The 16,829-nt window shown below is 42.9% G+C and overlaps 1 protein-coding gene across 1 annotated transcript in view; it reads left to right on the top strand.

Annotated features, from left to right (window-relative positions):
* Nucleotides 1-16,829, top strand: part of CHN2 (chimerin 2) — a 242,163-nt gene that overhangs the window by 139,972 nt on the left and 85,362 nt on the right. The window lies entirely within an intron of this gene.

Raw genomic sequence — 16,829 nt, 5'->3', positions numbered from 1 at the left:
CCTTCTTCCTACTATTTTGATTTTTTTTTTTAATGGAATGCTTCCAACAGAGAAAAGACAGAGAATAATAAATCTCTGGATACTCTCAACATCCATATGGAGCAAATCTTTACACGTTGTTATACTGACTTGACATTTAAAAAAGAGATCCCTACAAGGAAAGTGTCTGTGTTTTTATTCTTGGAGATAAGCTTGAACAATATGTTGGCTTATAACACAGTTAACCAGCCCCCAGAACTCTCATATCATCTGAGATGCCAGCAGGATTTGAAAGGCAAGACTCAGACTTGATTTTCTCCTTTTAGATGGACCAGTTTCTTTAACAGCCCAATTAATATCCTTCCAACAAAGGTCCAAGGGACATTGCTTATTTTTGTTATTACGACTTTGATTAAATAAAGAGTAGCAGATATCTTTAAAAGGGTCACATCTGCCTTATGTGGGGTGGGGTGGGGAGGCTCCAATTCCAAGTGAGATTCACTCTTGCTTGCAGCAGACTGGCTGGATCTGGTATTGAACATGTCTCAGACTTAGGTACCCACACCCAGAGCCAACTGTCACTCGTTAATAAATGCTTCTACATAAAATTTTACTTTCGGTGAACGGCACTACGACTCATCAGGTAATCTGGATGAGAGTGAACATTCTCATCCCAGGAATATAACTTGAGAGGAGAAAATATCTGATTCTTAGGCACATCTCCAGGATGAAGTGACATTTTTATTTGGTCGTCTGTTCTTGTCCTGTGACTAACCCTACTGACTGTTGTCCTTTGATTAGTCAATTATATCTAGACAAGAAAAGAAGAGGATAAATACAAAAATCTTAATGAGATGCTTAAAATAGGGTGTTTGGGGTGGAAATTAAGAAACAAGTTGTTAAAAATTCCTTCAGTCCTACTTTACATGTAGGATTTCTCTATCAGAAACAGTATAGCCATGTGCAGGGAACTGGAACAGTTTAAATGCCTCCATGAAAAAAGTCTTTGTAAATGTATTATAGAGCCAAGGACCCTTCCTGGCAGTACACATAAGGAGGCTCTAGGCAAGGCTGGGTATCAGAAACCCAAGGGTGTAGTAAATATTCATGTGTTTATTTATTCAACAAATATATGTGGACAGCGGTCCTCTGCTCTGACTTTGCTCTGGGTGCTGAGAATGCAGTTATTGGTACTTTGAGTCTCATGTTAAAAGAGAACAAAATTGTGATGTATGTAATAAAGATATTTTCAAGAGTTTATCTCTGTGCATGAGCACATGCATGTGTATAGAAGAGAGAGAAAGAGAGAGGGAGAAGGAGAGAATGAGAGAGAACAGAGAGAGCAAGAACTTCTTTGTTTCTCTGAGTCCTCGGAACCACATCAGTAGTCCTTTAAGCAGGTGTAATGCTACATTGGAAATGGATGGATTCAGATTCGTGTCATAGAGGCTCTTCCTAGGGTTCAGTTGGAACCTCAGACACCCAGCCGGCTGAAGGTCCACCTCATCTCTCTTTAATGATGCACTTGCGTTGGAAGCAAGTACCACCGGAGCATTAGCAAAGCGGAGCTGTGTGCCGCAGCCACCACGTGAGCTATAATGAAAGGACATGGTGTCTGTGCAGCTTTTTTATTCCCTTGTCTGTCTTTTAAACCAAGGTTTTCACCTTTTGACCTTGACCAGTGTGATTCAGGAACAGGTTAGGCCTGGTTGATGCCGGGTTCGTAGGTAGCCTGCCTCTAGAAATTCCACAGCCCATTTCCACCATGACACCGAGCCTGAAATGGATGTTTGTTACCTCCATTTCCTCGGCAGGCAGCACGGGGCCCAGCCAGCCAGGCAGGGGTCAGGCGATAAAGGATCCAGTGTTCTGGAAGAGCAGGTGCTGCTCAGATGAGCACCAGCAGGAGTGGCTTCAGTTCCCTTTGTCTTCCTGCGTGCGTGACATTAACTGCAAATAATTCCTGCCCAGATTGCCCGGCCTCCCAGGGCTTGGCCTCCTCGAGGAAAGGCCTGACCTCCTCTTGGCTGTTGGGAAAACCATTGATCTTGCTGCAGACTCTGTTTGAGCAAACATCTCTGCCTTGTCACGTTCCTACCTGCTCAGGGGATGTACCTAATGAAGACAGAGTGTGTGGTCTGAGCGTGTGGCCAGAGAGATCAACACTTTCGTAGCACATTTACATAAAGGCTATTTCTTCTGAGCGATGAGTTAGGATTTTCTACGTCTTTGCCATCTTACCCCTAAGCTGGCTATTAAGAGTCCACATTTTTCTTTATTCTCGGTCTGTGCCCACCCACCCCTCCCTTCTCTCCACCCCCGGTTTAGTCCTCAGCCCCTCCCCTGCTCCTGGCAAGCCTGCCCAGCTGTGTCGCTCCAACATACCCAGTCTCTTGTTTCTCTGATGCCTGAGAACCTTCCAGGCTAGGGGCCTCTCTCTGGCTTGGATCCTCCCATCGGATGTGATCAATTCCCACATGAGGGCCCCAAGTGAGTCTGCAGTCGCAGAGGTACAGAACACCCTCACTCCAGGGCACACACACAAGCAAACCTGACCTGAATGCTTGCTGGCAGTCAATAAGTACCAAGCACCTAATGGTCCTTGCTGGGGAACTAGGTGAGTCAAGGGTGTAGACTGATTCCACAGGCAAAATCCAAAAAGCTCTGCAAACTCAGGCAGGGGTGCCAGCTGCAGAATCTGCAGGACCGGTTCTGAATCCTTGCTCTAGCCCTTTCTAGTTCCCTGACTTAGAGCCAAGCACGGACTGTCTCAGAGTGGGTAAGGTACACCCCGAGGGCAGACGTCTACTTTGCAAGGTGCTCTAAACAGAATATATGGGTCAGGTGTGGAGGATGACGCCCAGCACCTAGCACACTTGGCACCCAGCAGGTGCTCCGTGTTCATGATTCATGGCAGGTTCGCACACCTGTGAAGAACAGGTTCTGAGATAGTCGTCAGGGACCAAGTCAGAGCAACGACTGCATTTTTCTGAATGTGAGGGCAAAAAAAGGCCATGGTCAAGAACAAAGCGAGATGCCTGGGTCGGGAATAAAACTGCCAGGGAAAAAAGATCCCGAGGATGGGGAACAGAAGGTACAAGCAGTCGAACAAGGGCTCTGGCGCCAGTTCAGCCAGGTAGGGTCAGGTCCCGAAATAACAGTTCATTGCTTTCTTGAGATTCATCGCTGAGAATTAATTGGGCAGCCGCAGCACCTGGCACTGCGCTGGCATTTCCTGAGTGCTCCTGGCCAAGAGATTCAAAACACCTTCCAGTATGCAAAATTCTCCCCTGCCCTTTCGCCCATGATCCATCAGTCATTCCGTAAGCATGTACGAATTACCACATGTGTGTCTGGGTGGTCTGCCAGGAACTGTACAGAATATGGATGCCCACATTTGTATCTCTAGCTGAAACCTCTCCCCCGGGCTCCAAGCACCTCACTCCATCTGTCTACTTGACCGTGTCCCATAGAGGTCCCACAGGCCGTCTCTAGCCTAACGTTCAAAATAGAAGAGGACCCCACTCCCTAAAATGGCTCCTAACTTCAGCAGTCTGGATGCCTCTCTTCCTCAACCTCCCCCTTTTCTCTTAGCAATCATCAAAGTTCCCTCCAAATGGATCCTGCGTTGGCCTCTCTTCTCCATCTCCATGACTGACATGTGGTCTGGGCCATTAGCGTTTCTTGCCCGGATTATTGCAGGTCAGCAATCTCTTAGTCTCTTCCTTCCACTCTTGGTACTTACCCTGCAGTCCACACACACACACACAGACACCCCACACGGAGTCCATTCACCAAACAGGAGCCCATATCACTATTATTAGATACACATCTAACAGTTTACTTAAAAAGCAGTTGCCAACGCTCTTCAAGCACAAGCAAGACCTCTGGCGATGCCAGGAGCAGGTTGGCTCCTGCCTTCATTGGCCACGGCCCTTTCTAGACCACTCTCCTCAGTGTGCTGCCTTTCCACCCCACTAGCTTTGGTCTTATTCAGCAAACATCCCGCAGTGCTGCTACCTCAGGGCCTTTGCATTTACTCCTGGTCTGGATTTCTTGTCAGTGTTTTTGCATGTCCAGGTTTCAGATCAAGTTTCCCCTAAGAACAGAAGCTCTCCCTGAACCCCATAAAAGCTAGCACCTATAGCTCTTCTCTGTCATATCACCCTGTGTATTTTGTTTGTAGAACTTAACATGCTCTCTAATAGCCTTTCTTGTCGTAGTTAATGGCTGACTTGTTGCTTGTACATTTCCCTTTAGGAGAATACAAGCTCCGGAGACTCCATCAGTCCTAATAACAGGTACTTCCTTCCTTAGCACTGAGCACAACGCCAAGGAGCAGTGAGCAATCGGTACATATGTGGTGAAATGATGAAAATCTACAAAGAATAGAAACTGCCAGCATAAGAGAGTTAGAATTCTGAAACCATTACTAACAGCATATGAGATTTACTCACTGCTGTTATTAGGCTAATGAATTGGGCTTCTGGCAATGAAGCTTCTTACTTAAACACAGGCTAATGTCTTTTCCTGAAATAGTCTCCATTTCTGTTTGGCCTTTTGGAAAGACCAAATGTCAAGATTCACTTGCATGGCTAATGGGAGGCCTAGTTGTACCAGAGTTACCTAAAGCATATGCAATAGTTAGATTTGCTGTCTTTTGCCTTTCTTACTTGAAATTGCTGTAGTGGACATGAGATTATTAAAAGCAGTTTGAAAAAAGGGAACTCAATTGCGTACAATTATTTCAAATCATTCCCCATTTTATGCAGCTTCACTACCCCCGCCATAGAATAATCTACTTTTGAAAAACTTTGTTTGTTTGTTTGTTTGTTAATGCAGAAGTGAACGGTAGAACCGAGGTTTCTGTCATTCATGAGCATAATCAGCAGGTTTTTTTGATTGTCAGAGGTGAAAGCCAAGTACGAATGACGGTGGTCTATCTTAAACTGCATACCGTCTTATTTTACCTCCTGGTGAATTTTGTTCATTTTTTAAATATAACTTTAAATGTCCTCTCTTCCTGTGCCTTTTTTTTTTTTTTTTAAGTTTTTGGTTTTCCTAAATATCTACCCAATTCACTCTCTTCTGCCTTTACTTATAAAAACTGTTCTTTTAAGCCTACAAAAGTATTTCATTTTATCATTATCCCTTAAAAGTGTTGATTCACCATACCTAGACTTCATGGTCCGGTAGTCATGTAACATTGGGCATGTCTAGAAGATCTTAACAGGCCAAATTGATTGACCATACCATTCTCAATTAACTCAGTACATTTGAATCACAGATTTAAAGTAAACTCTTGACTTGGGGTGATGAGTACACAACACAAAATACAGATGATGTATTACAGAATTGTACCCCTGAAGCCTACGTAATTTTCTTAACCAATGTCACCCCAGTAAATTCAATAAAAAATAAAAGAAACTCAGAGGGGATTTCTGCTTTTCTACAGTCCTCCCCCTTATCTGCTTTTATCCATGGAAAATAAACGTTTTTAAACAAATGTTCATTCGAGGGAGCATGGGAACTAGAGATTCTAGATATCAAGACATGATATGTTTCTGAAGTAATGGCATCAGCTCTGTAAGCCACAAACAAAAATCAATCCCCTTGCCTTTTAATTGGCTTTCATGTGTAGTCATCAGAAGGCTATTTCTTCCCTGGTAAGAAATATTTCTCTTCTTTTCACAGTAGACTTTCTCCATGAGCCCCCACTCACCCTTTAATATTGACGCAGCCTGGAATTGAAGACTTCCCCGTCCTCACTGCTCCCAGGCTTTCCATGTCACTTGCTAATGCAGTCAGCTTTTCGCTTCGTCCTGAGCTGGACTGGCTTTGGTTGTGGACCTCCTGTACTAAAGGGGGAAACCTAACAAAACCAATGTGAGAAAAACACGTTTAGACACATGAGCTTTTCTTTCTCGAAAGGAAAGTTCTGCGCTTTTATATTTTTACTTTCTTGTTGCCAAGTGCTGTGACCTGTCAAAATCCATGCCCCTCTGAAGAAGAATCCCCTCTCATTGCAATACTCTGAGCAACTTCTAACGCAATGTGGACTTCGCATGTTTGCACCCAGAAAACGCTGAGTCATTTCCAAGGTGCCGTTGTGAGCAGTGGGTAAGGGCACTTGAGGACAGGCTGCTTTAGAATTCAGAGGCTCAGAGGCTCCGAATCAAGGGGCAGGCGGCCTGAACTGGGCAGGGCTACTCAGGAACAGTGTTTTTGCTGAGGCAGAAGTGAACTGTTTCTTCCTCAAACTAGAAAGGGAAATGAAGGGGACATTGAACAGTGATGGGTGATAAGTAAAATTTCCTGAGGCTCTTTTTTCATCTCTGGATAGTTTTTATTTCGTAAGCTCTAACTTGAAAATGCAATATTTCTTTATATAATTTCTAGAGATGAACTGCTGCATCACGTAGTTAGTTGTTTAAGGGAAAACCACAAGCTTCGTTATCCTTTCCTGGCCCCTGACCACCATTCCGAGATACCACCGCTCCCTGATGGAGTGGAAGAGGGGCCGGTCCAGACTTCCGGCACAATGATTATGAAGAGGCGCTGGCTTTTGAAGGGCCAACCTCACACCTCCAAACAGGAAGCAAATACCGCACTCCCACGGGGACTGTTATGTGCGCTTTCTAGAGCATCTGCTCTGTGACTCAGAGGTCAGGTTCAATAAAATCTGGGGTGTGACCAGCACCATCTGGGACAAGAAAGAGGTGCTGGATGCACTAGTGAGGTTTTAAAGACAGGCTTCACGTTTCCCTCGCCTGGTTAAATGTTAACAGAGAAATAATGCTGATAAAAAGCAGGTTACACTTCGCCCCAGGCAAGGCATGCCCCATAGGGTAACCTAGGGTAATGTGGCCTGGCTGACCAAGCAGAGAGATATTTGAAAATGGAGTTGTAACCTTGACTTTCCTTTCCATCAGAAAAATGTGAATGGTGCAATCTCAGACCTACCCAGTTTTAATATGAGTGCCCTGAGTGATATTGCCTGATTATTTACTCGTCATCAGCCTTCTGATGGCAATGAGAGCTAACGCACGGGGAGTCCTGATGTGCCCCCAGCACGGGGTTAAGAGGTTTACACCCGTTATTCTTCACTACAGTCCCCTGGAGATTGTCCCGCCTCTCGTTTTACAAAAGAAAATGACACAAGCGGCACAAAACCAGAATCAAACCCAGAGCAAACCCAGGACGGGGCTTCTAACCCGGAGGTTCTCCAAAGTGTACTTCCAGGACCAGCAGCTATGGCATCACCTGGTAACGTGTCAGAAATGCAGACTCTTGGGCCCGCTCCGGACCTGCTGAGTCACCAACTCAGAGTTGGGCCCAGCAATGCGCGTGTTCAGAAGCCCTGCGGGTGATCCTGACCCTTGCCCAAGGGTGAGGACCTCTGTCGTAACCACTGTTCTTGCTCCTTCTGCTTTCCGTTTAGGAATCCCTCCCCTGTGCCCTAGGATAGAGGGTTTGAGATGCATTGTCTGCTGATGGAACTTCCTGTTTGCCCAGAGCTGTGCTAGATTGGTCATGAACTTCACAGTAGATGCCAAGTCAGCCCACAGACGCATAGTACATTTCTTTAGACAGACTTCCTCCTAGATGTTATTTTCCACCCTTTACCGATATTTTGCTTTGGCCTTCCTTTCTGCGGTGTCTAGGTTTCCCACACCTTCGTACGTTGCAGAGGCCAGTTGTGAGTCCTTATACAAGTATGGTCAGTGCTCAATTTATCCTGCTTTCCTACGCCCGCCTTCCAGTTTGTTACACTTCTTCGTGCTATGTTTGCGTTACTCATTAACAAAAATATTCAAATTCAGTTCTAAGATGATTCATACTCATGTCTGTTCGTATTCAATATGTACTATGATGAACTGCAATTTTTAAAAGAGGTTCTCCTTATCTTGTGACTGTTCACAAATCCTTGCTAGATTTATTTTTGCTTTTAATGGATCTTTGCATAAATAAAAATACCAAATCCATTGTCATAATGTGAGGAATATTTTAAATTATATTTCTGTTCTCCAAGTGCTAGTCCCTTCATTCAGTGCATCATCTGTGTGCTTTATCAGCATTTCTCAGTTCAGGAGGGTAGGTGACCAATTTGCTAATAAAAGCCAGGCCAGCCCAGGTGCTCTCCCGGTCCCGCCTCCTTGCCTCGGTTTACCAGTTCCCTCATTGCCTCCAGGCTGGCACTGACTGAGCCGTTGGCAATCAATCACCTTTGACTCTATCCTTTCATAAATCACAGTCTCTCTTGACATTAGCTCTAACTCACCGTATCTCCCTGTCTTGTTGGACAAAATAGCAAGCTTTGCTTCAGCGATGGTATCTCTTTCTTCCTTCTTATTTACATGGCCAATGTCATCTCCCCATCTATTGTGGAAGGAAATTAAATAGCCTTGGCACAGCCCGACAAAGGCATATTGGTTGCCATCCAGCCTCCTGTGTCCTTCTAGGTAATTACACATCGATTATTTGATGACCTGTTCTTGTATCTCTCTGGTCTATCTACCAAGTCTGTAATTACACTTTTCTGGTTGTCCCTTCCCTCTGCTGTGGTCCTCAGGGTTCTGTGACTTCTCAAAGACCATGCTTAATCATGCTTGAGCAACAAATTTCAACGCAAGGGTACAGGTCAGATCCTCTATTGCTTCGGTATTCTCAGCTGCATCACCAGATCATTGAACCACTTTCTGCTTTAGTTCATTTTGATTTTTTAAGCTGGCATCGTTATACCGTAGATGAAAAATTAATGATTCTCTTCTTCCGGTGCAGTAAGAGACGGGAGGGCACAAACACAAAGAGATGATTTGACCCGCTATTAAATTAAAAGGCGTTGGCAAGCGCTCAGTTCTGAGCTAACTATAAGACCTCCTGAAACTGATTTTTGAGAATGGATTCTAACATTTATTGGTCCAGGGCAGGCATTGGCACACTATAGCCTGCAACTACTTTTGTGAATAAAGTTTTATTAGAACACAGCAATGCTCATTCCTTTACCTATGGTCTGTGGCTGCTTTCATGCTCCAAACGGCAGCAAGTTGAATACTTGAGACAGGTCCTCAAAGTCTAAAGTACATGGTGAGGCAAAAGTAGTTGTACGGTTCCAAGTACATGAAACAGAGTTTATGCTTGTATTGTTGTTTATTAATTATTGTAGTGTTTTCCATACAAACAACTGTCACTCGCCTTTGCCTTACCCTGTATTTACTATCGAGCCCTTGCCAGAAAGTTTGCTGACCCCTAGTCTTGCACTAGAAGTAACTCTGAAGAGTGAGTTCATACATGTACAGCTCTTAGAGCAGTGCCTGGCATTTATATAGTGAAAGTATTGGTCTTTAATTTTTACCTTTTCCAAAGCACTATATAAATGTCAGGAAAAAAAGGTGAATTTTAGTCCTTTAATTTAGTTTTCATTTGATCCCAAACCATTTTAAGAAATGCTTTGGCCTTCATATTTCCCCTGGAACTTGGTGAAAGAGGCCAAGACAGTTGCAATATAAGTAGGTGCTCTTTCAACTGCTTTGTCACGGTCACTTTCTTCTCGACAAGAAACAGTGGCCTGTTAGAAAAGGTGGCATAGCACTCCATAGGCAGGAAGTGAAATAGGTAGGCGGAATCTGTTTATTTGGGAACACCATCTGAACACGTAAATGAAACTCCTTCATTTCAAGAGCAAAGCTGGTATTACTCTCCTATTAAAAGTCTATATGTTAATGAGTTCAGATTAATGATTTGTATGCTGAAGCATTTGGGGAAAAGAGTGCTATGTCTGATACTTACTGTGAAATACATCACCCAGAAAAGCTGATTCATAAGTGGCTAGAGGGATGAATAAATAGATATTCCGAAAAGCAAGTATGGTAAATGTTACAGAATCTAGGTGGTGTGGATATGGTGTTTGCTCTAAAAGTCTTTAATTCTTTCTGCTGTATGAAAATTTCCATAACAAAATATCAAGAAGGAAAAGCAAAGATTTTTGTGCAGAAGAAGAGCAGCAGCAGCATGTGCTCTAGCCCAGGTAACTAAAACTGCCTCCCGGGTGCACAGCCCCAAAGAGCCGGAGGGTCTCCCAGGGATAATGCTGCTGAAAGGCCCATAAGACTAGCTCAAGAATTTCTAACAAGGAGAGATGTGTCAGGAAACAAATTTGAGAACAAAGACAAACATTAATAAGGCACTTCATTCTTATTTACTCCCATGTTGGAAATTATTTTTGGAGGAGGACCTGTTACAGAATGGCTAAATTAGACAATATTTTTAAAGAATCAAGAAGAGGATTCTGGATCTATGGCATCAGAAACTGGGTTTCAACCCTGAATCTGTGGCTAGCCCTGCGTAGGACTGTGAGTGAATGCATTTACCACTCTGATTGGCAGCTTTCTCATCTGTAAGAAAGAGGCAAAGATACATATTCCACCCACCTGGTGGAAGGATAAATGTTACAACATTCTAAAAGTCTTGTAGATGTCTCCAGACATTGAGTTCTCATGAGGAGCAACATTACCCACAAGGCAGGGAAATTGATTTTTGAGGGGCAAGCAAAAAAATTTTATTTATTTAATGTATTGGGTTGGCCAAAAAGTCCATATGGTTTTTTCTGTAAAATAAAAGACACATTTTTCATTTTCACCTATAACTTTTTTGATTTGGATATTTTGAGTATGTCAGCTGTCTCCTGCTATTGGTTTCTAGTGGCCAGAGGCCAGAGGTGCTGCTAAACATCTTCCAACGCACAAGACAGCCCCACAGCAAGGAATTATTTGGCGAAAATGTCAATAGTACCAAGAAACTTCGCAAACCATTTCTGACACATTCGATCAGTCACGGCACCTTCTCCATGCACTGCACAGATCTTTTTTCACAATTCAGTTGCGTTTTTACCTTTCTTGAAATAATAAAGAATAGCATGCCAAAAGTATGGATTTTTTCCATCTTCAATATTAAAATGACCACTAATTTTGATGTGTTTTTTTTTTAATTCACACTGATACATGACAGCTGTCACAATACAGCATAACAAAGTAGTTTCAAATGAAGTTAAAGACAACTAAGCACTTACTAGAACCATCCTATGGAAAAAAACTAAATGATCTTTTTGGCCAACCCAATATAAAGCACAAGTATACATATAGAACATAAACAGATATATAGCCTATCTATAGTATTAAAATTTTACTGGGGAGAGATGATTAGGAAGGGGAAAAGTGTGTAAAAGGATCCATAGGAAACCATAATGCAAAAACGATTGAGAACATTTCTCTAGATAATCTTGAATTTCTACCATCCCCAAATTCTGTTCCCCTTTCTTCTTCTTTAGGTGGATTAATTTTACTCCTCAGTCTGAGCTCAGACATTTGGATACTTACATTTTGAAAAATGAAAATGATGGATTTTTTTTTTTTTTGCTTTTTTCAAAATATAGAGTAGCACTTAATCCAAATACCATGAAGTGTTAAAGGAAGGAACTTACTAACAAGAATGAGGAATTAAATGGGAGCGCTCCCCCAATCTTTGTTTCCCCTAGAAACTGAACAGTAGCGCTCGTTTTCTCTTGATTTGATTTGATTCTATCGCGTACTTCATGCGCCTTCAGCCTAAGAGGTACATGGAGAATTTAAAGAGAGTTCCAGGGAGAATAGTAAAGATGAATTAAGGACTGGAAAGTAGGCTCTGTTAGAAAGGGTTAAAAGAACAAGGATTATATAGCGTGAGGAAGAGAAAGCAACCAGGTGGCACAGAGATGGCTTTTAATAGTGGACACCGTATCTTATAGAGAACAATCTCAGGTTCCCATTGGCACTGAAGACCAAAAAAAAGGGCAAAAGTGCATTTTGAAGCAAGAAGGATATGGTTAGAGATTAACATAAAATTTCTGTCTGTGATTAAATTCTGGGTTTTGATTCTTTTCTATGGGTTTTTAAAAATAAGGTGCTTATCTGTAGGAATATCAGGACGGTGGACAGGTGGACCAATCCCATTTGATTCTTTCTTCTACCTGATAGAAAGCCAGTCAGACACCCTGGCCAATGTGGCTCCGTGGGTTTCGGTCTGATGAGAGGAAAGAGCCATTGTACTGGGAGCTGTGGCTTCAGGATGCCAGAGGATGATTACAAAACTGTCAGAGCAATACACCCAACTGGGTTGTCTAATCAAGGAAGGTCTGAGGTGGGTGTTGGGAGCCAACGCGTGGAGCCAAGGAATCCGTGCTGGGAAGCGGTAGCGATGAAGCCCGGGTCCACATCGGCTGCTGGGAACATGACCTGGGCCAGCTGGGGAGGTGCATGGGCTGCCCTTCGCTAAGTTTTGGGGCATCTCCAGAAGCTTATGTAGAGGTTGCAGGAATGTGTCCCAAGCTCCTAGGACGGTGTTCATTCTTCTCTCCGTGTTTTAGAACTGCTGCTCAAAGTTGTGGTTGCCAGGCCTGGGTGTAGGTCAGAATCCTTTATTACCCTTCCTGAGAGGTGAGTCTGTTGTTTTGTATTCATCTGAGTAGCTGGAGGTAATTCTGTCTTAAAAGCTACTTTTTCTAAATTATCACTATTATCAAAAATAAATAGTTTCTCTTGCCTTCCCCTGACTCCACTTTATATATTTAAAGCATTTGTTGCTTGTTTGAATTTTGGTTCAAAAACTTTTTTATTTTTAATCTGCCTTGGGAATACTCACAACTTCAAAGTTCTTTTAGTCTAAAGCAGGGTTTCTTAAGCCTCAGCACTGCAGACACATTGGGCAGGAGAGTTCCTTGTCTGGGGAGGCTGTCCCGGGCGTTGAAGGATGTTTACCAACCAACACTCTGGAACTTCACCCGCTACCTGCTAGCAGCACCCACCCCTGGTCATGACCATTAGAACTGTTTCCAGACTTTGCCTAATAGCCCCTGGGGAACAAAACACCTCCCCTCCCAGTTGAGAACCACTGGTCTAAGGAAAGTCTTTTGCTTTTTATTTGTTCTCATAAATTATCACGATTTTAAAAATGATAATTCCTGGAAAAATCTCAGGGTAGTGGCAAAAAAGGCAGAAAACAAAGCAGTAGATGAGAACAGCTTTGCTCCTGTTCACCTGTGAGTTAGCAGGATATTGACAGCAGGTGACCCAAATGCCTGACTTTTGTGCACTTACAGAACTTTGCAAAGTCATCGGTGACCTTGTCTGGAGATTTATTGCAAAAAGACTGGCCAGTAGATTTTTTAAAAATAATATGTTCCAATCAAGACAGAAGGAAGTCACCTCCTTAGCCCCACCCCCACCCCCCATCAGCATTCCGGAAGCCATACAGCAATGCCATGAGGGAAAAGAAGGCCTTAGCTTCCAGACGGAAAAAGAAGCAGAAGATTTTAAAGTTTCCTCAATTTTCATTCTGTGCTCTGCACTTTGACTACAAGGATGTACATTTCAGGGCTTGCTTTTCCTTCTCTTCTTTTCAATAGAGGGCTTTGATTTCTAATTAGAAAGGAATTAGCCACATTGACTTTCTTCAGGATGAAATCACCCCAATATCGCCAATACAAAGCCCCCCATCAAAAGCCGTTTCTCCACATTCGATCTGTATCTCAGAAAATCCAGCCGTCTAGCTGCCCTGGGTAGGGGGTTGCTAAATTGGGTTTTTAAATTACTTCTGTTAAGTAAAACCTTATAGCATACACCAGCTGCTGAGAGGTTATGAAAGCTTTGTTTTTCGCAATAATTGGAAACCTTGTTTTCAGAGGACTCACAATATTCTTTAAGTGTCTTTGTGTTGAATATAAAAGAATTTGTGTTTATCTAGGCAATGGTAATCTGGCTATAAAGCAAACTCATTTAAGGATTACATTTCCTGTCTCTCACTACACAGCTGTTACCTACGGTTCCTTTCAAGCTTTGCAAAAGGCTGAGAATTCTTTCTTAAAATTAGAAGAATACACTGGAAAATGAACCAGGTAGCTTGGAATACATATACTTCTAAATTACAGAGAAGTAGTTGAAAGACCCCAAATACCTCTACATCTAGGTAAATGTATAGTATTCCCTCACTTATCGCGGGTATTATGTTCTAGACATATGTTCTAGAAAATCTGCAAAGTAGGACCCTTACCTTTATTTTAGTATTTATATATATTTTAAGGCTTTATAAACCCTTCCCACACACTTATAAACCATTCCCAGTCCCTTATTAACCTTTCCCACTCCCTTATTAACCTTTTCCACACTTTTATAAACACTACTTGTGTTCTTAAACATATTCTACTCTCTTAAACTTACATAACTTTAACAACATGTATACAGTACTGCAAAATCCCACGATATAGCGAAAAATCCACGATAAATAATTAAATATAATATTTTTTTAAATCCACGATCCAGTGAGGTCGTGATAAGCGAACCGCGATATAGAGAGGGACTCCTGTATCCCAAGTTCTCATTTGTTATCTCATTGAGAGCATTCAGTTCATGACAAAGAGATTCTAAGGTGTTCAAACCTGGCAAAGAAAACTCAAGGACAATTCAGACAAACTAATGTTTAAGCCAAGGGTAGACTTGTGCCATAGCGGGCAGAGTCACTGAGGTTGGTTCATATCGACTCTGAAGACGCAGCAGGGAGCAAAGGCGTTACAGCGGGGCAGGTGCTGGGTCTGAAGCCAGTTACTAGCTCTGTGAGCTCACGCTGATGATGCTGTGGCTCTCCACAAAACAATAGCGCTCACCGCCCTCCCAGTGCTGTTCGGAGGCTCCCATGAGCTAAGCAGGTGAAACCCAGGACGGTTCCTGGCACGGAGTCTGTACTCAGTCAATGTGAACTGTTACCACAGCGCTCCAAGCCTCAGCGTTTTTATGTGCATTATCTCATCGAGTCTTCGAAAGAGCCTTATTAAAATAGGACATTTTTATAACTCCAGTTTTATTGAAAATTGAGGAAAATGAGATGCAAAGAAGTTTAATAAGCTACACAGGGTCACACAGCAATTAAATTGACAGCGGGGTTCTGCATTCTGAATCTTTTGTCTCGTTCTGCCAACAAACAGCACAGGCATCCTTTGCTCTGCGTATGCCCACCATTGCAGATATGGAACATTTGCTCTAATGACTTACAGAAAGTTTTAGCCCAAATCCTTCCCCCAGTAAAAAACCTGCTAAAACAAGTTCTCACGGGCAGGGCAGCTTCTCAACCCTTAGGGTGTGCAGGACTCCCTTCCAAGTGCTGACTGTGCATTTCCGACAAGCTCCAAGGTAATGCCACTGCTGCTTGTCCCCAGACCACCCTTTGAGTAGCAGGGCCAAGAGAAGGTGCAAAGGGGGGCCTCACCCGTCTCCGTGTTCTCCTGACTGGCCTCGTGTTTAAGTATATTGGACATAGAGCCACAATTTTCCCCACTTTGTCCCCTGAGGGTTTAGCCCCTTAGTGTCTGTTTAGGCCATCTGATACCTGGGGGCACGACCAACTCAGGTCTTTCAAATCGTTGACAGTATTCTTTCATTGTTTATTTTTATTACGGGACATGCTCGGTGTAGAAACAAATAAAATTCTTATTCTCTTCAGCAGTGGACTGCACACAACTCTGTCTATTAATGACTACGTTCAGCGCTAAACAATTATGCTATTGGTGTTTATTTTATATTAATATTATGCAGAAATTCTCATCAGATCGTTATGTAGTTATTTAGACGCGTTTTAGTAATATTTGGGAAATTGATGTTGTTGACTGTTTCATCTCAAGCTAAAGACACCTTGAAAAAATGTAGATGTTCTATGTCTTAAAGGAAACTCAACGTTGAGTAAGCTCTTGAGTGGTTCAGAGCTCAGCGAAGTGTGGAGCCTGAGTCTGTATTTAGACTCCTGTGAGCACAAAGTTTAGGAAAAGGAAGGGGTTCTTGTTTATTTAGTTTTTATCCCAGCCGGTATTTCTCTCTTGAACCTTCAACCTGCACCACAAAGGGAAAGAGATGGAATCCGATCGCTCTCCAGTCCGCTGCCCCAGAGCCGGGGAGCTGGTGGGCGACCACAGCCTCTGTCTTCCCTATCTCTTACTTTCTCTACCTTCCGTCTCCCCCTACGTAGGGATCCCAGACTTAGAAAAGAAGAAACAAAAACAGGGTGCCTAGTTAAACTTGAATTTCAAATAAACAATGGTATTTTAGTATACAAGTCTGTCTCATGCGATATTTGGAACACATTCCATGGCCCTATTCCAGGTGTAGTCTGTCCCACACAATGCGATGGTCTTGTTTTATTTTCTTATGGTTTTCATATGTGAATTTGTCCCTGAATTAGATCCAACTGTCTTCTAGGCAGGGTCTTATTTGGTGTCCTTAAAGACACCATAAATATTGACTTCCCTATTTGGGGACCTATGTTAGATTTCTCAAGTACTTCCTCATGCTGCAAGAGCTCCTTACACCTTCCCCCTCACACCTGTGGGGTCATTATTTCACCAAAAATGACAGGGCTTAGCGCAGAGTCCTCAGCACAGTAAGTGGGTCGTATATTCTTATTGCTGGCTAATGGACTAAAAGCAATTTGTTGTCTTAAGAGTCAATTACATCCAACGTTCATTAACTAGTTAGCTGCATGGCAGAAGTCAGTGGTAGGCTCTATCTTCCATGCAACCCATCTGGGAAGTGAGATTACTCTTCCGTTTGGGGGAGATAAGAGGCTAGAGAAGGAAAATGGGGTAGAAAGCTACACCCAGATTTCCAAATGTGGGTCATGGCTCAGTCAAAAAAGATGGAAATAAAATTGTCCTTGTATATAGGGAATCATTTTAAAATTTGGAATACTGGCTCCCAAAGAATGGAGAGATGGAGAGATGTTTTGCCCATTATACACTGTCCACCTCTGCTGGCTTTTCTAGTCCCAAGCTTCCT

This window comes from Furipterus horrens, unplaced genomic scaffold (assembly GCF_987537825.1).
Source record: "Furipterus horrens unplaced genomic scaffold, mFurHor1.1.pri manual_scaffold_9, whole genome shotgun sequence".
In the NCBI taxonomy this organism is placed as follows: domain Eukaryota; kingdom Metazoa; phylum Chordata; class Mammalia; order Chiroptera; family Furipteridae; genus Furipterus; species Furipterus horrens.
The sequence above is the reverse complement of the archived record's forward strand: the minus strand, read 5'-3'. Positions and strand labels throughout refer to the sequence as shown.